General features: G+C 44.8%; 1 protein-coding gene across 1 annotated transcript in view; it reads left to right on the forward strand.

Annotated features, from left to right (window-relative positions):
- Positions 1-3,780: 3,780 nt before the first annotated feature.
- Positions 3,781-15,536, forward strand: part of Ac13E (Adenylyl cyclase 13E) — a 239,563-nt gene continuing 227,807 nt past the window's right edge. The window contains exon 1 of the mRNA XM_084601646.1: positions 3,781-3,803. The gene's annotated coding sequence lies outside the window, so the exon portion shown is untranslated. The remainder of the gene's footprint in view (positions 3,804-15,536) is intronic.

Raw genomic sequence — 15,536 nt, forward strand, 5'->3', positions numbered from 1 at the left:
ATCAAATTCATAATTAGCTGGGACTAAAATCGCTCTTGTACTGAACAGGTTTAACTGCAACTAAAATAATCATCCTGTTCGGGCTTACATAAATGATTGTAGAGGTATGGCTGAAGGCACGTCAAAACGCAGTTAAGAATATCAACCTCTTTTTCAGCTCATGACGTGCACCGTAACAAGTCTCCATACAAGTTAGAAATATGTTGATAATCTCGAGAACTCTGATAATTTAGATCGAAGGAGAGTGGAAATAAATTGAATGTTCAAATTTACGAAACTCCTGTGTGCATCTCAGCAGCAAAGTGAATTAGTTAAAGTTTATGCATTATCTTGTAATTTTGGGCATTAGAATGCATGTTATAAATGTGAATTGATAATCATTACTCAAAGTAGTACGTACGTTTAATGGTAAGGAATGCCCCAGCCCGCTTCGAGATTCCCTTTCGAAAACTGCATAACGAATAACTGGCATACTTTCCCTTAGCGACAGAGCCTGACTTGACCTTCACTAAAGTACCCCCTCCCCCCTCACCACCCCCTTCTCCTCTTAACCTTTTTTCTTCTCATTTGGTTATCGGGCAGCATTACACGAAGGTGCAAACTACGCTGGTTACAATCGTCAGCTGGATGGGCAGCATATCTTTGAGGGCAATTAAGCCGGTTACTTATTTTCAAAGGCAGTTGGTTAAAATGTCAATCAGTTGATTTCGGTTAATTAGTATGTGCATATACATAGTACCGATCACAACGTGATCCACCACTAACGTGTCCTTGAAGAGTAATCACCTTTCTATCTCTTCATCGCTGCGCTCAGGAATTTTCATCGGTCTTCCTTGAAGCACCGTGTGTATGCTTGAGCAATTAACAACTTTTTTTTTTTTTTGCTCTATTCGTACAAGCTGTTGTTGAGCGGAAGTCGTCTCGAAATTTTGCGAACTGTGCTAAGACACAGTTCGTTGAATGGTATGAACATTTCTCCCCGGCTCATCACTTCCACGTACATGGACGCGGGACCGCAAGAACTGCGGGGCTTCCTCCCACCCTGCTATAGTGGTTTCTAGGTCAGCGCATCAACTTCTCACTAGAGACCCGAAGCTGTATACGCTATGTGCGCCTCGATAACGCTTTCAATGAGTGTGGGCCGAAACGAACTTCGAAGCTGCGCTGGTTCTTTCGACGCGATCACGTACTTTCTCGAAATTCGCGAGCACTGCTTTCCGGAAGCGGAAACGTACAGCGTAGACGAAGTGTGACAGAAGTGTTCGCTCATGGGGTTTAACTCTCCACAGATACTTAAGGCACGAGAGGCGCCGTAGTGGAGGGCGCCGGGAATTTTAACCTCCTGGCGGGCACTGACATCGTACCAGCACTCAACTATGCATGAGGCTGAAACGTGGAGGATAATGAAACAAATTCCACTTAAGTTGAGGACGACGTAGAGATCTATGAGGCGGAAGATTGTAGATGTAATTAACTTTAAGAGATTAGAAGTGTTCAGAGCGGGTTAGAGAAATGGCTCGAGCTAATGACGTATTCTAATGGAAATCGAGAAGAAATTGGCATGGGCAGAGCGTGTAGGACTTAGTGAGGATAACCGATGGCCGCTTAGGATAGTAAATTGGTTCCAAGGGAAGGAAAGTGTAGCAGGGGGCGGCGGAAGTTAGTTGGGTCAATGGTCAAGTGGGTGCAGCTATAGTACAGGACCGGGTGAGTCGGAGGAGTATGGGAGAGGCCTTCGACATGCAGTGACTATAGTCCGGGGGATTATGGTGAGGGAATCGTATTGCACACGGGCGCTTTTACTTTTTGCCTCCATCGAAAAGCGGCCGCCTCAGTCGGGATTCCGTCCAGTGTCCTTGGATTCAGTAGTCTAGAGCTTTAAGCATTGAGCTGCCGCAGGGGGAGGGGAGGGGGAGTGTGATAGAAAAGGCATCTTGCTAGCTGAGCTAGCTAGTGATGCTCCTTACTTAGTTACACATCTATGGGCGCAAGCGCCCTTGCGTTTGAGCGCCTCCGGGCCTTCTTGTTTTGACGCGAGAAAGCGCTGTACTCTCCTTCGCAATGAATGGAGCGGCACAAACGTTTTGTGCGGATACGTGTATTATACGTTAGTTACTGACAGTGTTAGACTTAACCATCTGGACTGCTCCCTCTTTTGTGGCTGCCGAATCTGCTCGAATATATGTTCTGACACACCAGTGTCCTAAGTGTTTTTTTTTTCTTCTCTCTTTCTCACAAATAAGCGTCCAACGCTTGTGATGGGCAATGGAATTCATTATACCATGCTACACCTAGAAAACTTTTTAATTAAGCAATTGTCTTCGACCCTAGCGTGCTTTATTTTTGTCCGTTTGTAAAACTTTATTAAAATATTTCTAACGGATGCAATCAATATATCTCTATCTCTAAAAGAGAATACCGCTGATTGGTGGTGTAGGATATAAGTGCGACCGATTTTCTAGTACTTCTTGACTTACTCTTTATAAACCGTCAATCACAAAAGAAAGTGTTGCATGTCAAATTAATCTTAAAACTGATTTGTCGCATGAATTATCGCCGATAACCAGCACCTACGAAGCGCTTGCCACCAAAACAAACGATAATAGGGCCATTTTTTTAACCTACACCAGCTACACTAGTGTAGCAAAAAAACATTGGAGGTATAGGAGATTTGCTACACTAGTGTAGGTGGTGTAGGTGTAAAAATGGCCCTAATATTGCCGCAGTCGTCTACTTACCGTCATGCACCATGTGAAATTGTCGACAATATACAGAGCGTTAGCTCTACTGCGTTCATTTTAGTTTCGCGTTATTTCTGGGCCTAGCACTTGGCGTGTTCCACAGATCGCGCCACGTATACTATAGCTCGCCGCATACTGTTTGCGTAATTCCGGTTCCTCAACTGTAGGGTCCCGCAACTTCTTTCTCCTTACTAGTTGTCTCTCAGCGAGTTAAACGGCAATTGTTGCTAAGAGGTGTCTCTGAACGCAACCTAAAGGCAACAAAAGCTCACTGAAGGCAAGAAATGATTACAGTGAAGGTAACTGCGTAGTGTAACCGTTGTCATACGTTCCTTTCCTGGCATTGCTCACGAACGGTTTTGCGGTTACTAAGAATCAAAAACGTCACACAATGCAACCTAACGGGGAACACACCCCAGTAAAGATGTTAGTAATTTATTTTAATGTTGTGAACCAAAAAAATTATAAAAAATACACTAAAACGATTCGAACAGATGTTTCAGGGCTGAGATAGGTAGTGAAGGGAAGGGCGAGCTTTAACTGCGCTGTTAATCGCTTTGCAGTATTTCCGCTATTAGTCGCCAGGTGCCCAGTTACTAGACCCTACAGTTGAGAGAACGGAATCAAGCATGCTGCGTCATCTCGCGCTGCGCCGCAAACATCGCCGTCTTCATATCGCGCTGTGCAGCAAACATGGCCGTCTTCATCGTCGTGCCCAGGCACGAGAGTACTATGCTATCGCTGCAGCCGATAACGCCTCATGTAAAGCTGCAACACACTATCGCGATGGGCATTGAACATCGTCATCTTCATGAAGTACCATCTGCGCCGCCCATCCATTTAACCTTGAAGTTAATACGCCATACACATGTGCCACCTCGCTAAAGACAAACCGCAGTCGTACCAGACAGGCTGCCGAGCAGAGATCGTCGCAAAACAAGAAGCCAAACAAGCCCGTCACCCAGAAGCTTACCAAGCGCGAAAGCGAACCAGGACCGAAGCAGCAGCAGCGACTGCGGTTGCGGCCAATGGTTTTACGCCCGTAAATCTTGCATCAAGAAGGTGAACCTCAGCAGTTTTTTTAATCTTCTTTGACACTTTTTCTATACTATCTTCATAGTGTATAACTGCAGAGAATAACTATCTTGTATTGGCTGCGGAAATTTTAATGTTCACGTTACAGAAGCATATCGCACTATATACTTGCGAATCCTAAGAAAATTATCATATCAACTTTTTTGTTAGTGCAATTACCATGCCTGCGAGCCTTAACAAACCGCAATCAAGTATCCTTGACCGTTTAACAGTTAACATCGCCTATTACTTAAAGCGTGCTGGTACTAATGTATAAGATGTTAGTGATCACTGTGTTGTTTTACATAAATTTCCAATTTATCGCATATAACGAATGTGATCGTTCAAGCGCTCGCTCCCCTTTCAGTCTACAACTAGCAAGACCCTTTGAACCGGTAGAAAATCCGTGCTTACAGCAGGCTATGTGCTGGTTTTCGATCGCAGCTCGGCCGATGAATTTTATAACATCTTTGTGAATAAGACCAAATTCTGATCAATACTTTTCAAAAACCATGGACCACACTCATACACGTGAAGGTGATGAAAAGCCAAAGCAAACTTTTCAAACGTTTTTACATCTACGCACAACACTGGTGACCTTGCTGTCTTTAAAACATACCCAAATAACCTAGCCAAGAGACGGAAAATTCTAAAACTGCTTATCAAGCTGACTTGCTTTCAGAGAACAATACAAAAATTTCTAAGATTTCGGGAAATTGCTAAACAAGTTTCCTTAAAAAAAAGAAGATAAAAACACGAAATAAGAGAGCCTAATATAAATTGCTAACTCATATCCGGCCCCTTTCCTTCTGAAAAAAATTCAGCGGCTTCTTTAAAGGCATTAAGCTTTCTGGAAGTTCTGCGCCAGGAAGTAATTATTGGCCATCTGGAATCTGTGAGCTCGTCGCTTTTAGGCCAACGCTATCGAAGTCCTTCTATAATACTCAGTCTTAATGCAACACGTAGCCTGAATTATGATAGTCTTCTTGATTATGTCTATTAAATCTGTGGCAGATAATATAACCACATGCTTAGCGCATACATTTAATACTTCAGTCTCACCTGCTTCTTTACTGACGGTAGTAAAGAATGCTGGAGTATCTCTGAAGAAACAACCTGCCGTCCAGTTTTCATCCTTCCTATTTTTTCGAAATATTTGAAAAAGGAGTTCTTAAACGAACCGGAAATTCGCATAGTATAGACTACATTAAGCAGATGATGTAGCGTAAACAGCAACAAAATTAGATACCTACATGTAAAAGAAGGTAATGAGAAAAAAAAAAGAAAAACAAAACGAATCAAAGTGTACGAAAATAAACGCAGAGTATTTTTTTAACTGCAGCACTTTTTAGACGAAAATTTTGAAACAAAAATGGCGCCAATTTGACTTGTAAATATAGTACATGCATCAATTACAGCAATAATTCTTACAGGAGGCCTTCACACGCACATGAGAAGGATAGAGCAGGGGCACTGTGGAGGAAGACTTTTGTAACCAAGTAGTGTTCGTGGACTAAAATATAACTGCATTTGAATGTTTTTTCGGTACTTGTACTCACGCGACTTTAATGGGAGTCAGTGTGAGGTAAAATGTAGGTGGGTCTATGTATTCATATTTCTTTTTTTATACCACTTTTGTTACTGAACACATTGTGGAAGAGAGAATGAGAGGGCCGTGACTTTTTTTTAACCATTTTACAAACATATATCTTTAAAGATACGAAACATATATCTCCGCGATCTGTGCAGGCGAATTGTAGAACAAGGCGAATATATATTGCATGCAGAGGGGTAGCCAAAAGTTCCCAGGCCGCAGGGTCTACTTCTGAGCAGTATAGTCAGGCAGTTACGACGCCCCCAAATCTCAAAATATCTGTGGAGGGTAGAACAAGCATTATTCTAACCTCTGAGATAATTGATAGATTTTAAGAGACCTCAAGTGCCAGAATATGCCGACCAGGAGCAGAACCTGTGACCTGAAAACTTCGAACTGCCCCTGTACATTACTGAGCAGGCGGTGGAGGGTGGCTGCTCCTGGCCCTGATGGGGCTGGGACAAGTAGGTCACCGCCGCTTGCGGCGGGGGATAGCCTGCCGCCAAATTTTTAAGGCGATAGCCTTTAATGGCTCATGCTGTCGTGGACAAAGTGTGTCCCGCTTTTGCGACGTTCTGATTGGCCGAGGCGGGATGCGTCCCTGCCATCTGCAATGCCACACTTGAAAGCGCGCCAAGGAACGCCACCCGACATGAGCGATGTTGTACTGTCCAAACTCACACTTGCTGGAGAAAGTGTGATAGATACTGCGCTTTCCTTTCCCGTAAACCAATTATATTTATATGTAGCACTGTAACGAATGCCGACAAGAGGCTAACGATGGGAGGCAAATTATAGGATAGGAAGGGTACGCTTTCAGAGACCCTCTAATTTTAAGGCTCATACTGTCGTGGACAAAGTGTGTGCCGCTTTTGCGGCGGCTGTCGCGTGGCGTTCCTTGGCGCAGGTTTAAGTGTGGGATTGCAGATGGCAGGCACGCTAGACAAGATGAGGCTTCTCAGGCTTGCGCCTTTCAATACTTTAGTCGCTGAAGTCCCTCGTAATTCTTTTACCTGTTGTAGGCCGTCATTGCCCCCGCCACCGCTTAGGTGGTGGACGACGGCAGTTGCGGCGCGCGTCTTTCTTTCCCTCTTCCTTTTCTTTCTTCTCTACTTTCTCTTTTCGGTCCGCACGAGGCAGCGGAGGTGGCTCAGCTACAGAGCCAGTAGCAGGCCCGTGCATTTTCTTTTCTTCTTCCTACAGCCACAACAACATTACTGGTTTGATTTGGTTTGTGGGGTTTAACGTCCCAAAGCGACTGAGGCTATGAGAGACGCCGTAGTGGAGGACTCCGGAAATTTCGACCACCTGGGGATCTTTAACGTGCGCTGACATCGCACAGCACACGGAGGCCTCTTCGTTTCGCCTCCATCGAAACGCAGCCGCCGAGGTCGGGTTCGAACCCGGGAACTCCGGCACAGTAGTCGGGCGGCTTACCACTGCACCACCCCGGCGGGGCACAACAACAGTACTGAGCTGAATATAATGTACATCGCGTATAAGTGCGTTCCACGCAGCGAATTCTTGCTGACTGGCTGCAGCCACTGCCACTCGGGGCTAGGTCTGATATTTGTTTTCCCCTGATGCACAGTAGGCGTGCCTCAGCTCAGTATTGTCAGGACATGTAATGTTCTATCTCTCGTTCACTCGCGTACTCTGTCATCTAGAATTCCTACAGTACTATTGCAGCTGTCTTTTTTTCTGCATTTTCTTTTCTATGAACACACACAAGCCATGACAATCATTTACAGAACGATTATTTCAGAAAAGGGTGCATGGCAAAATTTTGTCTCTGATTATTTGCGGAAGCATCTTTCTACCTTGCATCTTGAAGATCCCGTTCTTGTACCGCACTCGGAGTGCGCGGTTGCGCATCTAAGAAAGGAGAATCGGCGACTGTTTAGCAGTTAGAGTCGATGCGGAGATTCTATTTTATTCTATCCCGCATGAATGCTTCATGAATAGCCTGCTATGTGTATTTCAGAGCATAACGACTAGCTTGTGTTCAGAAATAGTTGTGGAATTCGACCTGCGTCTTTTTTTGGAATTAACATAATTTTATTCGCGTGGCGGCCCAACGTTCGTTTCAGTGAAACTTCCGTGGCGATGCCTGCATTCAGAAAAAATTTGAGGCCTCCCAGCTTTTGGACGAAACTCCGTTGCTCTGGGGGTGTACAGCTCTGTGAAGAAGCCACCATCGTTTCCATCCTTCTTCCTCTTCTTCTTCTCCCTCGTTGTAATGGCACATACCCACAGTGGGGGATTGGCCAGAATTCGTTGTAGTTGACATAATATTTTTGATAATGTCGATTTGACTGTATGATATAGATAACCTAATAATTAGGAGCTAGTGTAGCTGAAATAATTTGAAATTTTGAGGCGATGTAATAGAAAGCAATGAAAAAAAAAAAAGGAATAAAATTTCGATCCTCCCCGCAATTGTTCTTCGTTATCTTCACAAGTCATAAACGCAAGCAAAAACACGCGCGCCTGCGCTCGCTGAACTGTTTAGCATCAACTCTATAAACAAAATCTTCTCGCTGAAATGTTTGCTGAACACATCTGAGAATTGCCACTCTTACTTCTTTCTCCATTCGCAGCTTGATTAGCCAAGATTCTGCGAGCCAATTTTTCCGGTAGCAATGGGAGCTTGCACCAGGTTCCGTCGCGTACGTCCGGTATTCTGGTATACAGAGCAGTAACGGACCGTGGCAACAGCTTAAACTTCCGCAACATTAGCGACGACGCAAGGTCAAAAACTGCAAGGCTGGCACTCGTTATCAAGCAAAAGTACAGCAATAAACGCGACTCTTAGCTTTCAATACGTACAAATTCGATCGAGCGTCTTCTCCAGCAGCGGTAAGAAAGGTCACGTGATCCCACTTGCTCCTAGCTCACGGTCGACGTTAGCGCCGCTCGCTCCACTCGTGCCGCACAGGTACTGCGATAAGTATACGCTGCTGAAAATTGGTAAAATTAGTCAGAAGTCACAGCTTATCATAAATTCGGGCAGTACAGCCAGCATATGAAGAGCAGCGAACGAAACTTGTAGCGGTCGAGTTTTGAATATGTTCTGATAGGCAGTGTCAAGCAGTAGAAGGAAGTCTATCATTTCTCTTCCCCCGGCGTGCGCTGTCCACAGTTCGTTTGCAGAACGCGGAAGGGGACAATTGCGGCCGTAGGAGAAGAATGCGTGACATCATAAAGGTAAATATAGCCCGCAAGTAATGTTACACGTGTGCACATTCTGCACGCCGCCTTGTGCTTGTTATTTTCGCCCTCGTTCTCGTATTATGTTCAAAATGGAAGCGTGCGCGTTGTGTCATGTCGGCGCTCCAAGAGGGCCAGTTTGTTTTTCCTCGCAGTTCATTTTTCTCAGAAAACACGAGGCGAAGATGCCGGGGTGAGATTTGGTATCACGTTCCTATCCCTCTCCTTCTCCCGTTTTCATATTGTTTGAATTTGTTTCCTTCCTCCACTTTCTTTGGCTGAGAGTCAGCGCCGAAGCCCCGCTGAGAAGCTGCCGGCGAAACCGAGAAAACATCTGCGCCGCTGTGGACACTCGATCATCGGTCACATGATGACCGCTACGATATTCCGTGACAAACAAGCGGGTATCTGCTTTCATCGGGGGCTGTTGTCTCTTTTTCAGTCGGGGAAGTCGCCGCGCTTCTGTGCCCCATTTTTCTCGCCGGCCTGCTTCGCGCTTCTAGCTGCTGCTTCTGGGTGGACATTTGTTTATTTATTGTTTCTTTGTTTATTTTATGAGGCCCTTAAGCCTCGGGTCGATAGTTACATAGAGGAACTGTACGTTGCATGCATATTCAATAAATTACAAGGAAAGGAATAAACAATGATGGTTTATGGTTTCGATCGAGAATAATACACAGCGCGAAATGATGACTGCAAACACTAAAATGCAGTGTTACAACATTCTTAGTCATTCCCTATTATTTACACTAGAACTCACAAAGATGGCTACAGTCCTCAGTTAAGTGATGCAGAGCTGAGTAGTAAAATGCATTTGAGGGATATGTGTAAAAGATCTAATTTTATGCCGGTGAACCAGGCGACATTATGCGTTTGTTGGCCACTGCAACAATGTGTCATAAGTAGCTAGCTACAATAGTATACTTTGTAAAGTAAACTTAACCACAGTATTTGAAGTCTCAGTGAGAACTCGCGAAGGTGTAAACCTTTCTTTCTATTTGTGGTGCCACAAAATACTACGATGGTGGTACGTTGATAATGAAGCCAACGTGAATGAGCCTCTGGAAAAATACGAAGAAAAAAGCAGCCCGCCAACGAAACAAAGAAGAGCGCGATCAAAAGACTAAACTTCACAAATGTGAACACAAGGAACATATTATACAAAACAAAATCGTTTAAAGCATGGTCATTGGTCAAGGACATTGCATACACACCGTCATGGAACTTGGCTTCCAACCGATAGACACAGAATTATACCACTAAAGGCGCTGAAGGATTCTTTTACAGAGTTCTACATACATACATACATACATACATACATACATACATACATACATACATACATACATACATACATACATACATACATACACACACACACACACACACACACACACACACACACACACACACACACACACACACACACACACACACACACACACACACACACACACACACACACACACACACACACACACACACACACACACACACACACACACACACACACACACACACACACACACACACACACACACACACATACATACATACATACATACATACATACATACACACATACATACATACATAGCCCCGCCGGGGTGACGCAGTGGTTACGGCGCTCGACTACTGTTCCCAAGGACGCGGGATCGAATCCCGGCCTTGGCGGCCGCTTTTTGGTGGAGGCGAAAAGCAAGGTGCCCGTGTGCTGTGCGATGTCAGTGCACGTTAAAGAACCCCAGGTGGTCGAAATTTCCGGAGTCCTCCCCTACGGCGTCTCTCATAGCCTGAGTCGCTTTGGGACGTTAAACCCCACAAGCTAGCCGCACACACACACACACACACACACACACACACACACACACACACACACACACACACACACACACACACACACACACACACACACACACACACACACACACACACACACACACACACACACACACACATATACACTGCTATTATTCTACCATCTTTGTTTGTCCTCAAAAAAGCCACCATTTCCCTCACCGAAATTAAAGCTTTCAACCTTCCAGACGTGGACTGAACTATACACCATGCACTATCACCATCATCGGGAGTTCTTTTTGATCTCATGATAAAATTTTAATTTTCACCGCACGATTATATAATTGACGCGTAAGCAGTATTCACCCAATGCTATCCTCCAGCTTATAGTAATCAGTGATACTGCCCTAGTGCACCAAACATAGCAATAAATTATTAAATGCACCTCTGATCACAACGTTCCGTTTTTATTATTTTATTTAAAATACCCTCAGGGTTATATGACATTATAGAGGGGAGTAGTTAAATATAATAAAACATTACAATTCGAGCTTAGTTTTGCAAAATGTTGCTGGTTATACAATTTTAGCTAATTCATTCGTGAAATAAATGGTTGTCATAGATAAGTGCCCGTGATGCGGGAAGGTGATTCCACTGGTCGTATTCACGGAGTAAAAATGAATGAAAGTGGGTTTTCGTTCTGCAGAAAGGTACTACAACTTCGTGCGCATGTTCCATCCGTGGTGACACGTAGTATGGCGGTGAAATAAATACTCGCAGGTGCGAACGATTAAAAATTTTATGTAAAAGGCGAAGAAGTTTTCTACTACGAGACGCAAGATATGGCAGACCGAGGCTGCCTTTTATGCTGGATATGGTCGCAGTTCTGTTATAACTGGAAAGGATGAACTGGACAGAAATATTTTGAACTATTTCCAGTAAGTGTGTTAAGTTGGCCTATCCCCATATTGATGCTGCGTATTCATGTTAGTAGAGAGATTTAGCACACCGTGATCCGCGATCCGCTACCGTGAACCGTCACCGCGCGTTCCATTGCGCATGCCCAGATCACTTTCATGCCGATAGATGGCGCCACATATTTGATGGCAGCACATTGACCTGGCGCATCGGAACCAATCAGCTTGTACGCCCTGCCCACAAGCGGTAGAGTGTCACGGTGGCGGATCGCGGATCACGGTATGCTAAATCTCTCTAATATCAGCATTGTAGAGTAAAAGTTTCAGAGAAGGTGCTGAGAGTTACGACGAAGATATCCAAGCGTTTTGTTGGCGTTGTTAACAATTTGTGTTGTAATATGAACAGTCCAGGTAAGGTTCTTAGTGACGTGAACACCGACGTATTTATACGAGAACACTGTGTCTAAAATCATGCCATTATGTGATAAGAAGGCAAATTATTCTTGACTCCTACACACGCGCATCAATTTTCACTTGTTAGCATTGAGGTCCATTAGCCACGATTTTCACCATGTTGAGATGAAATCGGGGTCAGATTTAAGAGTTAGCATGTAGTTATCACGTTTTATTTCTCCAAATATTACGCAGTCGTCGGCGAATAGGGGATCGTTATAGATGAAATTTGGGAAATTAGATCGTTAGTGTAAATAAGGAAAAGACGCGTTATGTTTGTTTCCTCACCTCTGCTCAATATAACCATGACGATACGTATACATAGCCTTCAACTTTTAAAAGGCAAATTACGGCAGCATATTCCTTACCACGTGCGCTAATTTGAAGCGTTCGCTGAAATGGCCTATGCGCCTTCAACCGATGCTAACACAGCCCGGCTTCACTTTAATATTGTGGTTTTCTACTATACATCGAGTTATGTCCCCTTAAGACGCAATTTACCACATACATATAAAATAGTATATATGGGTAACTGCATGCTATCCACACAAAGCAGCATATGGTAAGGGTTGGTGACTTTATAACAAATCATGGCGTGTGCCCATTTAAATTCGAAGAGACATTTATATTGTCTCTAGTTGAAAGAGGTAACAACCCCGCCGGGGTGGCGCAGTGGTTACGGCGCTCGACTACTGTTCCCAAGGACGCGGGATCGAATCCCGGCCTTGGCGGCCGCTTTTCGGTGGAGGCGAAAAGCAAGGTGCCCGTGTGCTGTGCGATGTCAGTGCACGTTAAAGAACCCCAGGTGGTCGAAATTTCCGGAGTCCTCCACTACGGCGTCTCTCATAGCCTGAGTCGCTTTGGGACGTTAAACCCCACAAACCAAACCAAACCAACCGAAAGAGGTAACAATGCTGACGCGTTCCATACAATTTTCGCTCGAATTTCACGGAAGATGACGCTTATCTCATCGATGGCAGTCGAGCATCTCACATCGTACTTATGCCATCTTCTTGCCCTCACCTGTTACGCACATTTGACAATGAAAAACCATGCGCCGCAGACGATTCCCCGAACGATTCCTTGAAGCGATGCGCAAAGCAGTGCAACAAACATCTATGCATGATATTTCGTAAATCCCTTCCTTCACATTTACCCGACTACTAGAAGAAGGCAAAAATTATAGAAATACGCAAAACAGAGCTTTAAATTACCCTCTACTTCCTGACGATTATACCGAGTACAGCTTACGAAATCCTCGAGCATATTGCACTTCGCAAACTTTCTTGGTGCTCATCTCTAAATAAGCAAGGGATCCACCTTGGACAATCAACCATCACACAGCTGACAGCGGTTGTTTATGAAGCTAGCGCCGATAACCAAGCCGATGTAATATTGGACCTTTCAAAAGCATTTCGTGCCACAGTAGACTGGTGAGTTCCCGTCGCATTAGTCTTTCCCCAAAGATCCAAGTTATTTTTAATTTTCGTTTATGACATCACCAGCAATACTGACATCAATCTCTTCGCCGATGACCATCCCTTTAAGGTAACAATTAACAGCTACGGAAGTCATATTTCTCGCTAAAATAATTGGAGAAGCCAACCTAATGGTGCTGGAAATGGAAATTGACGACAAACACGAATAAATCAGTTTGCATGACGATAGCAAGAAAAAGCGACCTCATGATTTGCCGTTCTATTATGCTAATGGCACAATGCTCACGAAATTTCCGGAGACCTCCAGCACAGCGTCCCTCAATGCCGGCCGGATGTCGGTAAAAACGTCTACGGAAAAAACGTCCACGGAAGAAAAGGCCCCTGAAAAAGCGGCAACTAGGAAAAAAACGTGCCCCAATTCAAAAATGAGACCTAAGGATGAAATTCATATCGCTACAAATGACAATTTATTCCATTCTTTTTTCGCTTTGAGATAAATGTAATCATCATCTGGGACCTTGGTCCTCTGTGCACCTGATGTGTTTATATGCACTGCGAAAAAGCAGGGTGAAAAATTCATCTGACTTTTTATACGTTGCGGGGTTCCTAGCTCCGCACCTTGTTCAGTAATGTTTAAGGCAGGTCTAATCAGCTCGGTAATATTGCCCACTGAGAAAGGTACAAGCGGCTCGGAGCGCGGTAGCCTTGGGTAACCGCCCCAAACAGAAGTCTCTTACCTCGAAGACCTTTCGGGTGACGAGGTTCAACTCCTCCTCTGATGAAGGAGTAGAGTCCCTGCTGCACTTCCGGGTGGTGATGGAGAAGCTGTATAGGCAGAACGATGCTTAACCGGTCATTGACCATTGTCACCCTAGCGCATCGATCGAAGTTTCCTGTCCAATAAAGCCAGTGGTCAGCTCGCCTTTTCCTCGCAAATAAAGCGAAGACGAGGCGCTGCAACTGTTTTACCGCTGTCATAATTTGTTGTCGTTGTTGTCGTCGTTATTAACGCTTCACATCAGCTCGACGTTCGGTAGCTTCCAAACCGACAGGTGGAAGCGCTGTAGCTTACACCATTGCATCTCTCCATGGGAAACGCAGTTCCCGCTTGGGGAAACTTTTTCCTACTCCGCAAATAAAGTTGTAGTACGTTAAACCCCTAAAGCCGAACCAAATCACCTGCATAAGTACATGGAAATCACACTGTCTTCTGACCTCAGTTGTAACACACACTGCTGGCCTAATCTCGATGGTATTGCGCGAACAATATTTTGCTGTGTCATCCTCGCACCGATGTCGGCTAACATTACGCGGTCATTACTTTTGTTAGACCAGTTTTAAAGTACGAAGCAAAGTTTGGTTCCATCACTCAGTGACTAATTTACAGAAACTAGAAAAAAAAATACGAAGACATTTAGGCTCCGCCTTTAAGGGTATAAAGCCCCGCTGTAACCCAATCCGTATGAATGTGCCTAGGCGTGGTCTAGAAGTAGAGAGATTTAGCACACCGTGATCCGCGATCCGCTACCGTGAACCGTCACCGCGCGTTCCATTGCGCATGCCCAGATCACTTTCATGCCGATAGATGGCGCCACATACTTGATGGCAGCACATTGACCTGGCGCATCGGAACCAATCAGCTTGTACGCCCTGCCCACGAGCGGTAGAGTGTCACGGTGGCGGATCGCGGATCACGGTATGCTAAATCTCTCTAGTAACTTGGCGTGGTCTGGAAGGTGCTGCGCACGAGGCCAAGAAAAAAGTACTGAAGAGAGAAAGCTGACCATTTCGGCTGAAATTCTAATACCGTGCGAAAGCGGTGTTGCGCGAGTTTTGCTTTTCGGTCGCCCAGTTTGAGTAGTCGGCTGAAATGGGACACGCATTTATCACCGATTAAACCTCGTTTCTTGGCGAGCTGCATATCACGCTCATCCGCGGTGTCGTCCGCCTAACACCACGTCCTTGTATCCCTCGCCGCGCTGAGACGACGGAAGGGCCGCAACGTATGCGCAGTGTTGCTGTGCAGCTTGCCCTATGAGCAAAAAAAAAACAAAAATTTCCTCACGGGTAGCAGACTCCAAATTATTGTTCTCAAAGTATAAATCATCTGCAGATTATTTCTTCGAAATATGAGTGCGGCTTGTTCAAATCGCATGCCAGCAGTTGGTGGAACTCCCTTCACTAATCACCCATTCAGTCGTGCATCGAGTAATCACAACAGATGCCAGCAAAAGTCCGCATTCCTTGAAGAGGACCTGTAGATCAGGTACAAAAAATAAAAAAATAATTTTTTTTTTTCAGTGCTCTATGT

The sequence above is a fragment of the Amblyomma maculatum genome, chromosome 4 (genome assembly GCF_055883805.1).
Source record: "Amblyomma maculatum isolate TAMU_Amacu chromosome 4, ASM5588380v1, whole genome shotgun sequence".
NCBI classification, from domain to species: Eukaryota; Metazoa; Arthropoda; class Arachnida; order Ixodida; family Ixodidae; genus Amblyomma; species Amblyomma maculatum.